The sequence below is a fragment of the Rhinopithecus roxellana genome, chromosome 7 (genome assembly GCF_007565055.1).
Source record: "Rhinopithecus roxellana isolate Shanxi Qingling chromosome 7, ASM756505v1, whole genome shotgun sequence".
Lineage (NCBI taxonomy): Eukaryota > Metazoa > Chordata > Mammalia > Primates > Cercopithecidae > Rhinopithecus > Rhinopithecus roxellana.
This window is the reverse complement of record NC_044555.1, coordinates 47,142,312-47,157,247: the sequence shown is the minus strand read 5'-3', so window position 1 is coordinate 47,157,247 and position 14,936 is coordinate 47,142,312. Positions and strand designations below refer to the sequence as shown.

The 14,936-nt window shown below is 41.0% G+C and overlaps 1 pseudogene; it reads left to right on the top strand.

Moving 5' to 3' along the window:
* Window positions 1-13,746: 13,746 nt before the first annotated feature.
* On the top strand, window positions 13,747-14,333 carry LOC104654926 (annotated as a pseudogene).
* The last annotated feature ends 603 nt before the right edge of the window (window positions 14,334-14,936 follow it).

Sequence of the window (14,936 nt, the reverse complement as noted above, 5' to 3'; positions counted from 1 at the left end):
GAATCCAACTTACAAGGGATGTAAAGGACCTCTTCAAGGAGAACTACAAACCACCGCTCAGTGAAATCAAACAGGACACAAACAAATGGAAGCACATACCATGCTCATGGATAGGAAGAATCAATATCGTGAAAATGGCCATACTGCCCAAGGTTATTTATAGATTCAATGCCATCCCCATCAAGCTACCAATGAGTTTCTTCACAGAATTGGAAAAAACTGCTTTAAAGTTCATATGGAACCAAAAAAGAGCCCGCATTGCCAAGACAATCCTAAGTCAAAAGGACAAAGCTGGAGGCGTCACGCTACCTGACTTCAAACTATACTACAAGGCTACAGTAACCAAAACAGCATGGTACTGGTACCAAAACAGAGCTATAGACCAATGGAACAGAACAGAGTCCTCAGAAATAATACCACACATCTACAGCCATCTGATCTTTGACAAACCTGAGAGAAACAAGAAATGGGGAAAGGATTCCCTATTTAATAAATGGTGCTGGGAAAATTGGCTAGCCATAAGTAGAAAGCTGAAACTGGATCCTTTCCTTACTCCTTATACGAAGATTAATTCAAGATGGATTAGAGACTTAAATGTTAGACCTAATACCATAAAAACCCTAGAAGAAAATCTACGTAGTATCATTCAGGACATAGGCATGGGCAAGGACTTCATGTCTAAAACACCAAAAGCAACGGCAGCAAAAGCAAAAATTGACAAATGGGATCTAATTAAACTAAAGAGCTTTTGCACAGCAAAAGAAACTACCATCAGAGTGAACAGGCCACCTACAGAATGGGAGAAAATTTTTGCAATCTACTCATCTGACAAAGGGCTAATATCCAGAATCTACAAAGAACTCAAACAAATATACAAGAAAAAAACAAACAACCCCATCAAAAAGTGGGGAAAGGATATGAACAGACATTTCTCAAAAGAAGACATTCATACAGCCAACAGACACATGAAAAAATGCTCATCATCACTCGCCATCAGAGAAATGCAAATCAAAACCACAATGAGATACCATCTCACACCAGCTAGAATGGCAATCATTAAAATATCAGGAAACAACAGTTGTTGGAGAGGATGTGGAGAAATAGGAACACTTTTACACTGTTGGTGGGATTGTAAACTAGTTCAACCATTATGGAAAACAGTATGGCAATTCCTCAAGGATCTAGAACTAGATGTACCATATGACCCAGCCATCCCACTACTGGGTATATACCCAAAGGATCATAAATTATTCTACCACAAAGACACATGAACACGTATGTTTATTGTGGCACTATTCACAATAGCAAAGACTTGGAATCAACCCAAATGTCCATCTGTGACAGACTGGATTAAGAAAATGTGGCACCTATACACCATGGAATACTATGCAGCCATAAAAAAGGATGAGTTTGCATCCTTTGTAGGGACATGGATGCAGCTGGAAACCATCATTCTTAGCAAACTATCACAAGAAGAGAAAACCAAACACCGCATGTTCTCACTCATAGGTGGGAACTGAACAATGAGATCACTTGGACTCGGGAAGGGGAACATCACACACCGGGGCCTATCATGGGGAGGGGGGAGGGGGGAGGGATTGCATTGGGGAGTTATACATGATATAAATGATGAATTGATGGGTGCTGACGAGTTGATGGGTGCAGCATACCAACATGGCAGAAATATACATATGTAACAAACCTGCACATTATGCACATGTACCCTAGAACTTAAAGTATAAAAAAAAAAAAAAAAAAAAAACCATCAAGAGAAAAAAAAAAAAAAGAATGTAGGTCTAAAATCTTTGTCTACTTAAAAAATAAAAAAAAAACCATAAAATCATATGGCTGTAGCCATTCCCACACTTACATTTCAAACATACTACGGCCACTTACATGTAAAATACTATATTGTAATCAAATTGCATCCGTCACACACATGTATGCCCCATAAACATCAACTACACTAGGGCACAAGCTGATGATTAAAGAAAGAAAATATCATTACGAAGTGGCATTTGCTTAGGGAGGCTGAGGCCATAAAATTGGGAATGTGCTGGAGTTTCTACCACGACAGTATGCATGACCAAGAGGAAAAGCTACTTTGCATTTTGTGCGGCATTGGTGAGACTCTCTGTCTTCAAGGTCCAGTGGAACATACCAGTTTCAGCATTGGGTGTATAGATTTCCAGCACTATTAGTACTATAGAAGTTGAACTGTGTAGTAAGTTAGATTTGGGTAAATTTTCTATTTTATTTATTTATTTTTTGTTTGTTTTTTGTTTTTGAGAGGGAGTCTCGCTCTGTCGCCCAGGCTGGAGTGCAGTGGCCGGATCTCAGCTCACTGCAAGCTCCACCTCCTGGGTTTACGCCATTCTCCTGCCTCAGCCTCCCGAGTAGCTGGGACTACAGGCACCCGCCACCTCGCCTGGCTAGTTTTTTTTTGTATTGTTTTAGTAGAGATGGGGTTTCACCGAGTTAGCCAGGATGGTCTCGATCTCCTGACCTCGTGATCCACCCGTCTCGGCCTCCCAAAGTGCTGGGATTACAGGCTTGAGCCACCGCGCCCAGCCTTATTTGTTTTATAAACTTAAAATATGTCAAAGTTTACACAGTCCTATAAAAGTTTGTATATACATCCAACAGAAGGAAGAAATGTTACTCTTTTAAATTTTACCTTCAGGGTTTTTAAAAATATAAATGAAATTATTATGGTTAAAGTGCAAAAAAAAATAAAGTCTTTGTCTAGTAAGTCCAATGTGTATGCTTCTTCATGGACATTTTCTATTAATTTTTCTTTTGTTTCTTTGCATACTTCATTTTTTTTTTGAAAACTGGACATTTTGGGTATTACAAAATGACAACTCTGGAAACCAGATTCTTATCCCTCCCCAAGGTTTGTCTCTGTTGGATATTGTGGGCTGTCATTGTATGCTTCTTTAGTGACTTTCCCAAACTACTTTAGTATTTTTTGTTGTATGTGACCACTGAGTTCTTTGTTCTATTAGCCTACTGTTTGGCTGGTGTTTTGACAGAGTTCCCTTAAATGCCTAGGCTAAGAAATGAAAAAAAAAAAAGAAAAGAAAAGAAAAACAATCCTATTCAACAAATGGTTCTGGTATAATTGGCAAGCCACATGTAGAAGAATGAAACTGGGTCCTCATCTCTCACCTTATACAAAAATCAACTCAAGGTGGATCAAAGACTTAAATCTAAGACCTAAAACCACAAAAATTCTAGAAGATAACATCAGAAAAACTCTTCTAGACATTGGCTTAGGCAAAGAATTCATGACCAAGAACCCAATAGCAAATGTAACAAAAACAAAGATAAATAAATGGAATCTAATTAAACTAAAAAGCTTCTGCACAGCAAAAGAAATTATCAGTAAACAGACAACCCATAGAGTAGGAGAAAATATTCGCAAACTATGTATCTGACAAAAGATTAACATCCAGAATCTACAAGGAACTCAAACAAATCAGCAAGAAAAAAACAAATAACCCCATCAAAAAGTGGGCAAAGGACATGAATAGACAATTCTCAACAGAAAATATGCAAATGGCCAACAAACATATGAAAAATGTTCAACATCACTACCAGAGAAATACAAATTAAAACCACAATGTGATATCACCTTACTCCTGCAAGAATGGTCATAATTTAAAAATTAAATAAATAGATGTTGGTGTGGATGTAGTGAAAAGGGAACACTTTCGCAATGCTGGTGGGAATGTAAACTAGTACAACCACTATGAAAAACAGTGCAGAGATTCCTTAAAGAGCTAAAAGCAGAACTACCATTTGATCCATCAATCCCATTACTGAGTATCCATCCAGAGGAAATGAAGTCATTATATGGAAAAGACACTTGAACACACATGTTTATAGCAGCACAATTTGCTGTTGCAAAAATATGGAACCAACCTAAATGCTCATCAACTAACAAGTTGATAAAGAAAATGTGGTATATATACACCATGGAATATTACTTAGCTATAAAAAGAAATGAAATAATGCCATTTACAGCAACATGGATGGAGTTGGAGACCATTATTTTAAATGAAGTAACTCAGGAATGGAAAACCAAATATTGTATGTTCTCACTAAACTATGAGGATGCAAAGGCATAAGAATGATATAATGGACTTTGGGGACTAGGGGAATGGTGGAGGGCGGGTGAAGGATAAAAGACTACACACATTGTAAACAGTGTACACTGCTTGGGTAATGGGTGCACAAAAATCTCAGAAATCACCACTAAAGAACTTCTCCATGTAACCAAAAACTACCTGTTGCCCCAAAACTATTGAAATAAAAATTTAAAAAGAAAAACCAAAAAAACAAGAAAGGGAAGAGTACTATCCCAATCTCTACATATTGGCCCTAACTCTGCCTCAGCTTTCCGTTCCTACATATGTGGAGCCTGAAGGCCTGCCTGAGGTGAAAGCTTAGGTTCTTCTCCGGTCTTTTCAAGCATGTGTCCTCCCCTGGGAGTGCATGTGGCTTTATTGATTCCCTGGTGTACACAGGAGCATTTAAAAATTCTTCTTCCCATACACATCTTCTGTCCCAATCTCTTCTTTCCCAGGCTTCTAGGTCTGTGTATCATTTGTCTCAAGTGTTATCCCTCACCCCAGGCTGCTGCACCCAATACCTGTGCCTTTAAATACTTTCAGTAACAGCCTCCCTGGAAGCCACTGGAGCCCTGCAAACACTCTTGAGTCAGGTGAAACTAAGGAAAACCTTCCTACCAGTTTTTAAGGGAGCCTCCAGGCAGGTGGAGGCCCATACCACAATTCTTTGAGAGTAAGGTTCATATTGCTCCCTCTGGCACTAGCAACTTGCACCAGGAGTGCCATCTACTGTCCTCACAGCCACTGCTGATCTGGGGCACGGGGAATGATAAGTGTGTGATTTAAAATGCAACACTCTCTTACCACAAGGCAACATTTTTCTTCACCAAGTATTCCCCTTGTTGTAAGTTTTTGACTAGATTCCAGCTTCCTTCAAAAGCTGATTCTGCTAGTTTTTCTAGCTCACTAGTTTCTTTTTAGGAGGAATGTAGACCTGGAGTTTCCTACTTTATTATTTTTGGTGGCTGATATACCCTAATCTTGAAAACACCTTGCTAGCCAAAGCAAAGATTTATGAGTACTACATGAAGCCTGAAATGGCTTCAGAATTTCCAAAAAGACAGTTTTTAAGGGTGGCAGGGGATACTGGTTGGAAGAAGGGACTAGGGAATGATTTTTCAAGATATGTTTGGAAAAGCACATTACATAAATTTGAGAAAACACCAACTGTCGATATCATGGATATGTAAGTACTAATGTAAATTATGAGAGGAGGTATTAAAACCTTCCCAGACCCCTCTTGGTGCTGTTGAACTAGCAAGTGGTTATTTGTTTGGAAATCTGCTTCTGAGACTACAGGTCAGGATGGGAAAATGAACCTGATGAGCCACCAATAGCCCCCTCTTGAGAGGACTTAGGAGTTAAGCAAACTGATCTGAATTTGGGGTTATGCCCAAAATTTACTGAGCCTTTTTCTATCATTCTGCTTTTGGGTTGAAGAAGGAATATAGCCTGGTCAGGTATAATGGCCAGAACCATAGAGGGTTTTTAGGTTCATCCTCCTTTCCCCCGACCCACAAACTCACAGTCTCTGAGGCTGGTTGAGAAAAACCATGCTCTGGAATAGGTTGCCCTAAATGGATACCAATCTAGACCCAAAGGAACACTCTATCCATACCCCTTGATGCCTTTGGCCACTAGGGGGCAGCTGGACTCTGGAGACTATTACCCTTACCCACACCCTTAAGAGTAACTTTGAAGGGCAGCTTCCTAATTTCTCCCCATAAATTTGCCTGGAGCCTGTAGTGGACTGCAGGAAAGCGAGCAGCTTTCCAAATCACTTGACTTAGAGTCATCAAGTTACCCCTCAGGTCAGAAGAACACCCAAGACGTGCTGTGGTGATTTAGAGTCTTAGAATGTCAGCACTGGAGGGACCTTCAGGATTTCCTGGGCCAAGGTTTTGGGGTTTCTTTTTGTTTCAGGGGATTTGTGTGTGTGTGTGTGTGTGTGTGTGCGTGTGATGGGGTCTCGCTGTGTCACCCAGGCTGGAGTGCAATGGCATGATCTCGGCTCACTGCAGCCTCGACCTCCAGGGCTCATGAGATCCTCCTGTCTCGACATCCCAAAGTGCTGGGATTATAGGCATGAGCCACCACGCCTGCTGCAAATGTCTTTTTAGCCACAGATTTCTTTCTTCAAATTAAAAGTGCGTGGTGGCCCCACACTTGTAATCCCAGCTACTTGGTAGGCTGAGGCAGGAGGATCACTTGAACCTGGGAAGCGGAGTTTGCGTTGAGCCAAGATCACACCACTGCACTCCAGCCTGGATGACAGAGTGAGACTCCGTCTCAAAAAAAGAAAAAAAAAGTTTAATTTGTGGCATTGGGAGGCCCTGGGCTCAACCCTGCTCTGAAGGGATGTTTCAGAATTCCAAAGCAGTGTTGCCTAACTTTCAGTTCTGCCCAGAGCTCCCATATGATTTTTATATCTATATCTACCAGCCAGCATGTTGTAGGGGCCAAGGGAAAACTTCCCCTTTGCCCTCTGAAGGCTCGCAGAAAAATCAACTGAAGAAAGGTAGGTTAATAGGAGAAAAGACATATGATTTACTAACGTGTACACAGGGAGCATCACAGAGTGATTGCCCAACTCCTCCACTGGGGTGCAGAAGTTTGTATACCATCTTGAGGTTACAGAAAGAATGGGGCCCAGAGAATGGCCAAAAGAGGTAATGGTGGTAAATCAGTTTATAATGGCGAAACAAGTTATTGGGGGGAGAGAAGAGGAAGCCTGTCTAGCAAAAGTGTTCTCATTATGTAGATTAAACCTAACAGGTAGCAACCTTCAGAGAGAATAGATGGTAAATGTTTCTTTCGGATCTTTAAGGTGTCAGACTCTCAGTCTTTCCTAGATCTGGACAAGGGAAGTCCTGGCTGCATCAATGTAGGTTCTCTACAAGTGCAAATCTCCCCCACAAAGGACAGATTTGCGGGGCTACTTCTATTTGCTGGTCCCCTGACGGCCATCTCAAAATGTGTCAAAGAAATATATTTTGGGGTAAAATATTTTTAGTTCCTTCAGTGTTCATATTTAATATGTTTCTTTAAAATGAGTCATTTTTTTCTTAAATAAATTCAGCCTCATCCTATGTAACATCACAGACTTAATGTTTTTGGTATTCTTTTTCTAATTCATATTAAAAATATATCCACAGCTATTGTAATTTAAAATTTGCTTCTGGCAACACCTAAAGTTGTCTCATGTCCTTGTGTCTCACTTTGAGAAATGATACTCTATGGTACCAAAGAGCGCAGTTGGAAAAGTACTTAACCGAGTTCACTTTATTTTCAGGTGAAGACACCAAGAGATCCAGAAAGAGTAAGGGACTCACTCAAGGTCACTCAGTCAATGACAGTGGCAGTACTGGGATTTAAATCCAAGTCTACTGACTCCTAGCTCTTTAATCCTTTCACTGTACTAAATTCTAAGGGCCTTAGGAAGCTCCTTCACCACCCAGACTACAATTGGAAGGAAGGAAAGAAGAAAGGAAGGGAGGGGAGGGAGAAAAGAACTATTTGCTTAGTGAATTGGAGCTGGTACAGAAGCTGTAGCTTAGGAGGGCCAAGGTAAGATGTGGGGTAGAATGATTTCCCATGTCTCTTTGGATCAAAGTACTTATAAGGCTCCATCTTTCAAAGCCTAGGCTCATTTGCTTATACACTCAACATGAACTTATTAGAGCACCCATCATGTGCCTGGGCACACAGAAAGGAGCTCACAATCCAGTGGTAAAACAGCTCAGCAAATAGCTGATTAGCTTGTAGTGGAGGAGGGAAGGACAGTAGGCATAAGCCCTACCCTACACAAGTTCAGCAGCCCTAGTCCAAAGGCTCGATTTTCTCTTCTCTCAAGTATGGGAACTGATAGGTGTTAAATACCCTTCAGAGTCTGGGGGTGGCAACCCACTGCCAGCCAGAGGTCGTGGCCATGAAGTCCTTTGCTTTATTTTTTTAACCACTGACAATTGTCACCAATGCCCCCATCCTGGTCCATCATCTCATATGCAAACACAGAACCCACCCTCCAAAGGGGAATGGGCAAATTGAATATGGCCAGAAACTTAACCCCAACAGTACTGAGCTTTGGGCAGTGGTTCCTCCCAACCTCCTCTTCCCAGACTTGTTTATGAAGCACTTCAAATAGAAAGTGTTGGAAATAGGTTTGTAACCACTTAGTGTTGTCTGATTCTTTTTTTTTTTTTTTTTTTGAGATAGGATCTCACTCTGTTGCCCAGGCTGGAGTGCAGTGGTGTGATCTCAGCTCATTGCAACCTCTGCCTCCTGGGTTCAAGTGATTCTCTTGCCTCTGCCTCCCAAATAGCTGGGATTACAGGCGCACACCACCAGACCCAGCTAATTTTTTTACTTTTAGTAGAGATGGGGTTTCACCATGTTGGCCAGGCTGGTCTCAAACTCCTGACCCCAAGTGATCTGCCCGCCTTGGCTTCCCAAAGTGCTGGGATTACAGGCGTGAGCCACCATGCCCGGACAGTGTTGTCTGATTGTAGTAGCTCTATTTGACTTCCCCTAGTTGGGTGAGGAACAGGAGACCCATTGCCACCTGCTTCACACATGTGGTGCTTCCCCAGGTATCTGGACACATGAACTTTGTTGCTGGTTGGTTGCTTCTAGTAGGGCCCTGAGGGCTATTTTTACCACCATCTCTGCCCCACACCTACGAAACAAAAACCCAGAAGCCCCTAAAGTTAAATCTTCTAATGCAAAGAGGGCTGGAAATATTGTTTCTTTCCCAAGTACCTGCTGGATTTGACCCCTCCCAGCCTGGCAAGTGTTCTCCCAGAGGGAGTTTTACTGATTGAGATAACAGGTTTGTCTTTGCCCCCATGACAAAACTGGTACTCATGAGGCAATGAGCAGGGGAAGAGGCAGACAAGCCACATCAGCACAAGATTAATCTTCAACTGTCCCTACCTCTCCCTTTAACATCCTTCTACCAGTTTGTATTTTTCTCCCTTGTTCCTTCCCACTCCGTCCCTATCCACGGAGCCCTCAAGTACCCCCTACCCTAAACAATCTGAAAAATTCATATGTGGTAGAAAAAGTTCTGGATGGAGATAAGAAAACCTGGGTTCAAGTATTAGCTTTTTCACCTACTAGCCAAGTAATGTGGAACAAAATAATCTCACCTCTCTGAGCCTCAATTTCCCCTCTGTGAATAGGCATGGTAATCCCTGACCTGCTTACCTCGGAAAATTGCTATACAGATCCAAAGGATACTGGATATGAAATTGCTTTGTGAAGAAACAATCACAATGCACATGTGAAAGACTGAGTGAGTGACCCACATGTGAAGAGTGGTATTTTGAAAGAGAATAACTTGAGGAAAAAGCCATTAATGCAGCATTTTAAATACAGGGTAAAAATAAGATCCATGGTGGAGGCTTGGGCCACTTTGTCAACTTTCTTATTCACTTAATAAACCAATTATTAAACATCTACTAGGTGTTAGGGACTCTTATAGATACTGGGGATAAAAATCCCTGCCCTCATGGAGCTGACATTCTAAAAGCATGGCAGGGGCCTAAGAAAAACAGTCCCTGTCCCTCCAGCCTAAGAAACAGTCTAATGTTCGGTTCAGAGCCTCAGGGCTATAGAAAAGCCTTCAGTGATTTGATTTTTTCCTTTTGCACAAAATCTGTTTCAGCATTAATTTGACAATATGAACAATTTGCTGAGGCCCTTTGCAGATCCAAAATAATGTATGGCATGTATTCAACAACAAGCATTTCATTCAACAAATTTCTTTCTTTCTTTCTTTCTTTCTTTCTTTCTTTCTTTCTTTCTTTCTTTCTTTCTTTCTTTCTTTCTTTCTTTCTTTTTTTTTTTTTTTTTTTGAGATGGAGTTTCACTTTTGTTGCCCAGGCTGGAGTGCAATGGTGTGATCTCGGCTTACCACAACCTCCACCTCCTGGGTTCAAGTGATTCTCCTGCCTTAGCCTCCCTAGTAGCTGGGATTACAGGCATGAGCCACCACGCCTGGCCTTCATTCAAGAAATGTTTCTTGAGTACCTACTATGCGCTTATCACTCTGTAAATGTGGGGATAATGAATAGAAAAGGTATACAGAATTAAACAAGGTCGAGTTTCAGCCCTTAAAGCGCTCCCATACCAGAAAGAAATAATTACAAAGAGATCGGCCCCATGACACAAAGCGGGGGTTGCTCTAACGAATATTCTAACCCAGTAATGGGTGAAAATAGATGCCTAGTAAGTGAAATATTACAATTAGTGAGAAGTGCTTATGTGAGCTCTGAGGAGATACTTATATGGCCTAGGATATGGAGAAAGCTTCAATGATAAGGTGACATTTGTGTAGGACCTTGAAAATAGAATAGATTTTTAGTAAATAAAAAGGGAGGTGAATCACCTACCAGAATGGTAAAAAAGTAAAAAAATGACAATTCCAAGAGGATAACTAAATGTTTGATAAATACATGAAAAGATACTCAACCTTTTAATCAGGGAAATGCCACACTGTCATTTGCTACCAGCATAGATAAAATGAAAAAGACAATACCAAGTATTACCAAGGATGCGGAGCAGCTACTAGTGAGGGTGCATATTGAACTAATCACTTTAGAAAACTGTCAACATCTACTAAAATGCAGATATGCATGCCTTATGACTTAGTTGTTCTACTCCTAAATATACATCCATATGTATATTTATGCATACATGTGTACAACACACATGCATTGTTATACAAATGCATACATATGTACAACAAAAGACGTGTTTATAGCTGCACCATTCATTACAATCAAACATTGGAAACAGCACAAATGTCCATGTCCACGTAGTACATTCCTTCAATGAAAAATATGCAGCAATCAAAATGTATGAACTACTGCTAGACACAACATGGATTACTCTCATAAACTTAATATTGAGGGAAAGAAGCCAGACACAAAAGATTACTACACAATGTATGATTCCATTTATATAAAGCATAAAAATTGATACAACTAATCTATGCTATTAGTATAAGGAGGGTGGTTACTGTTGCAACAGAAGAGGTTGTAACTGTAAGTAGGCAGGAAGGCGGCTTCTAGGATGCTGGTAATGCTACATTTCTTGATATGTTTGCTGGGATATAGGGATTGATTAAATGGGAGTGTTCCATTTGTGAAAACTGAGTGAGCTTACATATCCACTTTTCTAAATAAAAGAGCTAGAAATAAAAAAGTAAGGAGCGAAAACAATCAAATGGGGAAATGTAAGTCTTTTCAGCAAATGGTACAAGAATAACAGGCTATCCATATGAACAAAATGAACCTCAACTGTTACCTTAAACCATATAGGAAAATTAATTTGAGATGGAACATAAGCCCAAACATAAAAGCCCAGACATAAAATCTGAAGTCATAAAGCTTTGAGAGGAAAACATAGGAGCATATGACTTGGGAATAGGCAGATTTCTTTATTTTATTTTATTTTATTTTATGTTATTTTATGTTTAGTAGAGACAGTCTTGCTATGTTGCCCAGGCTGGTCTCAAACTCCTGGGCTCAGGTGATCCTCCCTCCTTGGCCTCCCAGATTTCTGGGATTACAGGTGTGAACCACCACACCTGGCCAAAGATTTCTTAAACAAGTCACACCCAAACAAGAAAAATTAAAAGACAAAATTAGACTTCTTTAAAATTTAAAATGTCTGCTCATCAGAAGACATTGTCAAGAAAATTACTATTGAGTTTGAGAGTTCTTTATATACAAATTATTTGTCTGATATATGGTTTGTAAATACTGTATTGTCTCCTCATATAATTTTACTTATGTATTTGTGTGGTCTATGTCACTTTCTATCCTGTATTTTATTTTTTTTGAGACAGAGTCTCGCTCTGTTGCCCAGGCTGGAGTGCACTGGTGCACTCTCTGCTCACCGCAAGCTCTGCCTCCCGGATTCAAGCAATTCTCCTGCCTCAGATTCCTGAGTAGCTGGGATTACAGGCGCCTGCCATCATGCCCAACTACTTTTTGTATTTTCAGTAGAGATGGGGTTTCCCCATGTTGCTCAGGCTGGTCTCAAACTCCTGACCTCAGGTGATCTGCCCGCCTCGGCCTCCCAAAGTGCTGGGATTACAGGTGTGAGCCACCACACCCAGCCCTTATATTTTAATATTAAATATATTTCTTCTAAAATACACAAACAATAGACTGAGAGAAAATTTTTGTAAAACATATCTGACAAAGGAATGGTATCAAGTATATGTACAACTCAATAATATAAAACAAACAACCCAGTTTTAAAATGCACAAAATATTTGAACAGATGCTTCAAAAAAGATGTATGAATGGCCAGTAAGGATATGAAAAAAAATACTTAACATTATAAGTCATCAGGGAACTGCAAGTTAGAATCACTACACCCCACTAGAATGACTACATTTAGTTTTAAAAATGAAAATACTGGCCGGGCGCAGTGGCTCACGCCTGTAATCCCAGCACTTTGGGAGGCCGAGACGGGCGGATCACGAGGTCAGGAGATCGAGACCATCCTGACTAACACAGTGAAACCCTGTCTCTACTAAAAATACAAAAATTAGCCGGGTGCGGTGGTGGGCGCCTGTAGTCCCAGCTACACGGGAGGCTGAGGCAGGAGAATGGCGTGAACCCGGGAGGCGGAGCTTGCAGTGAGTGGAGATCATGCCACCGCACTCCAGCCTGGGCGATAGAGCTAGACTCCGTCTCAAAAAAAAAAAAAAAAAAAAAAAAAAAAAAAAAAAAGAAAATACTATGCATTAGTGAGGATGTGGAGTAACTAGAACACTTATGTATTGCTGGTGGGAGTGTGAAGTGGAACATCTTTTTAATCGGTTCTGGCAGTTTCTTACATAGTTAAACATACACCTTAACCTATGACCTGATGGTTCCAGTTTTGGGTATTTACCCAAAAGAAATGAAAATATGTCCATTAAAAGACTTGCATATAAATGTTCTTAGCAGCTTTATTTTTAATAGGCCCAAACTAGAGACAACCCAAACGTCCATCAACTGGTGAATGGATAAACAAATACAATGGAATTGTATTCAGCACAACATGGATGAACCTCAAAAACATTATGCTGTGAAGGATCTCAGACTCAAAATGCTACCTACCTACTGTATAATTCCATTTATATGGAACACACACAACTAATCCATAGTGGTTCTCTCTGTAGGGTGAGGTGAGGGTGAATTTGACTGAGAAGGGGCATGAGAGAAGTTTCTGAGGATGATGGTAATGTTTAATACCTTGACAGGGGTTTGGGTTATACAGGTGTATGCATTTGTCAAAATTCAGCAAATATTCCCTTAAGATTGTGTATTTCAGGCCAGACGCGGTGGCTTATGCATGTAAACCCAGCACTTTGGGAGGCCAAGGCAGGCAGATCACCTGAGGTCAGCAGTTCCAGACCAGCCTGGCCAACATGGCAAAACCCCATCTCTACTGAAAATACAAAAATTAGCCAGGCGTGGCAGTGTGCACCTGTAATCCCAGCTACTCAGGAGGTTGAGGCAGGAGAATTGCTTGAAACCGGAAGGTGGAGGTTGCAGTGAGCAGAGATAGTGCCACTGCACTCCAGCCAGCGCTCAGCAAGGAGAAGACTATGTTCAGTTCAAGGGCCAATATCGTGAAGCCCAATGGCGAGAAGCTGGACAAGTTGGAATCCGGCATCTCCCAGGCTCTTCTGGAGCTGGAGATGAACTTGGACCTCAAGGCTCAGCTAAGGGAGCTGAATATTACTGCAGTCAAGGAAATTGAAGTTTGTGTTGGTTGGAAAGCTATCATAATCTTTGTTCCCGTTCCTCAGCTGAAATCTTTCCAGAAAATCCAAGTCTGGCTAGTACACGAATTGAAGAAAAAGTTCAATGGGAAGCATATTTTCTTTATCGCTCAGAGGAGAATTCTGTCTAAGCCAACTCAAAAAAGCTGTACAAAAAAAATAAGCAAAAGCATCCCAGGAGCTGTACTCTGACAGCTGTGCATGATGCCATCCTTGAGGACTTGGTCTTCCCAAGCGAAATTGTGGGCAAGAGAATCCGCGTGAAACTGGATGGCACCCACCTCATAAAGGTTCACTGGGACAAAGCACAGCAGAACAATGTGGAACACAAGGCTGAAACCTTTTCTGGTGTCTATAAGAAGCTCATGGGCAAGGATGTTAATTTTGAATTCCCAGAGTTTCAATTGTAAACAAAAAATGATTAAATAAAATATATATTCACAGTAAAAATACATAAGTATTAGGGGAGGGATGTGTGCTGATATCTTCAACTTACTTTGAAATGTATAAAAAATAAGTGGCTGGATCAATGGAAAGGTGGATAGATGGACAGATATGTGATGAAGCAAATATGGGAATTTTTTTTTTTTTTTAATTGAGAAGGAGTCTTGCTCTGTCACCCAGGCTGGAGTGCAATGACACGATCTCGGCTCACTGCAACCTCCGCCTCCTAGGTTCAAGCAATTCTCCTGTCTCAGCCTCCCAAGTAGCTGGGATTACAGGCATGTGCCACCATGCCCTGCTAATTTTTGTAGTTTTTAGTAGAGAAGGGGTTTCATCATCTTGGCCAGGCTGGTCTCGAATGCCTGACCTCAGATGATCTGCCCGCTTCGGCCTCCCACAGTGCTGGGATTACAGGCATAAGCCACCGTGCCCAGCCAGGAAATTGTTAATGGTAGAATCCAGTGGTGAGTATATGAGTGATCACTGTAAATTTCTTTTAATTTGTTGCAGAGGCAGAAGGAGCAGTTAAGAAAAAGAAGACCAAGTAGACTTGGGGACAGTGATGTGGG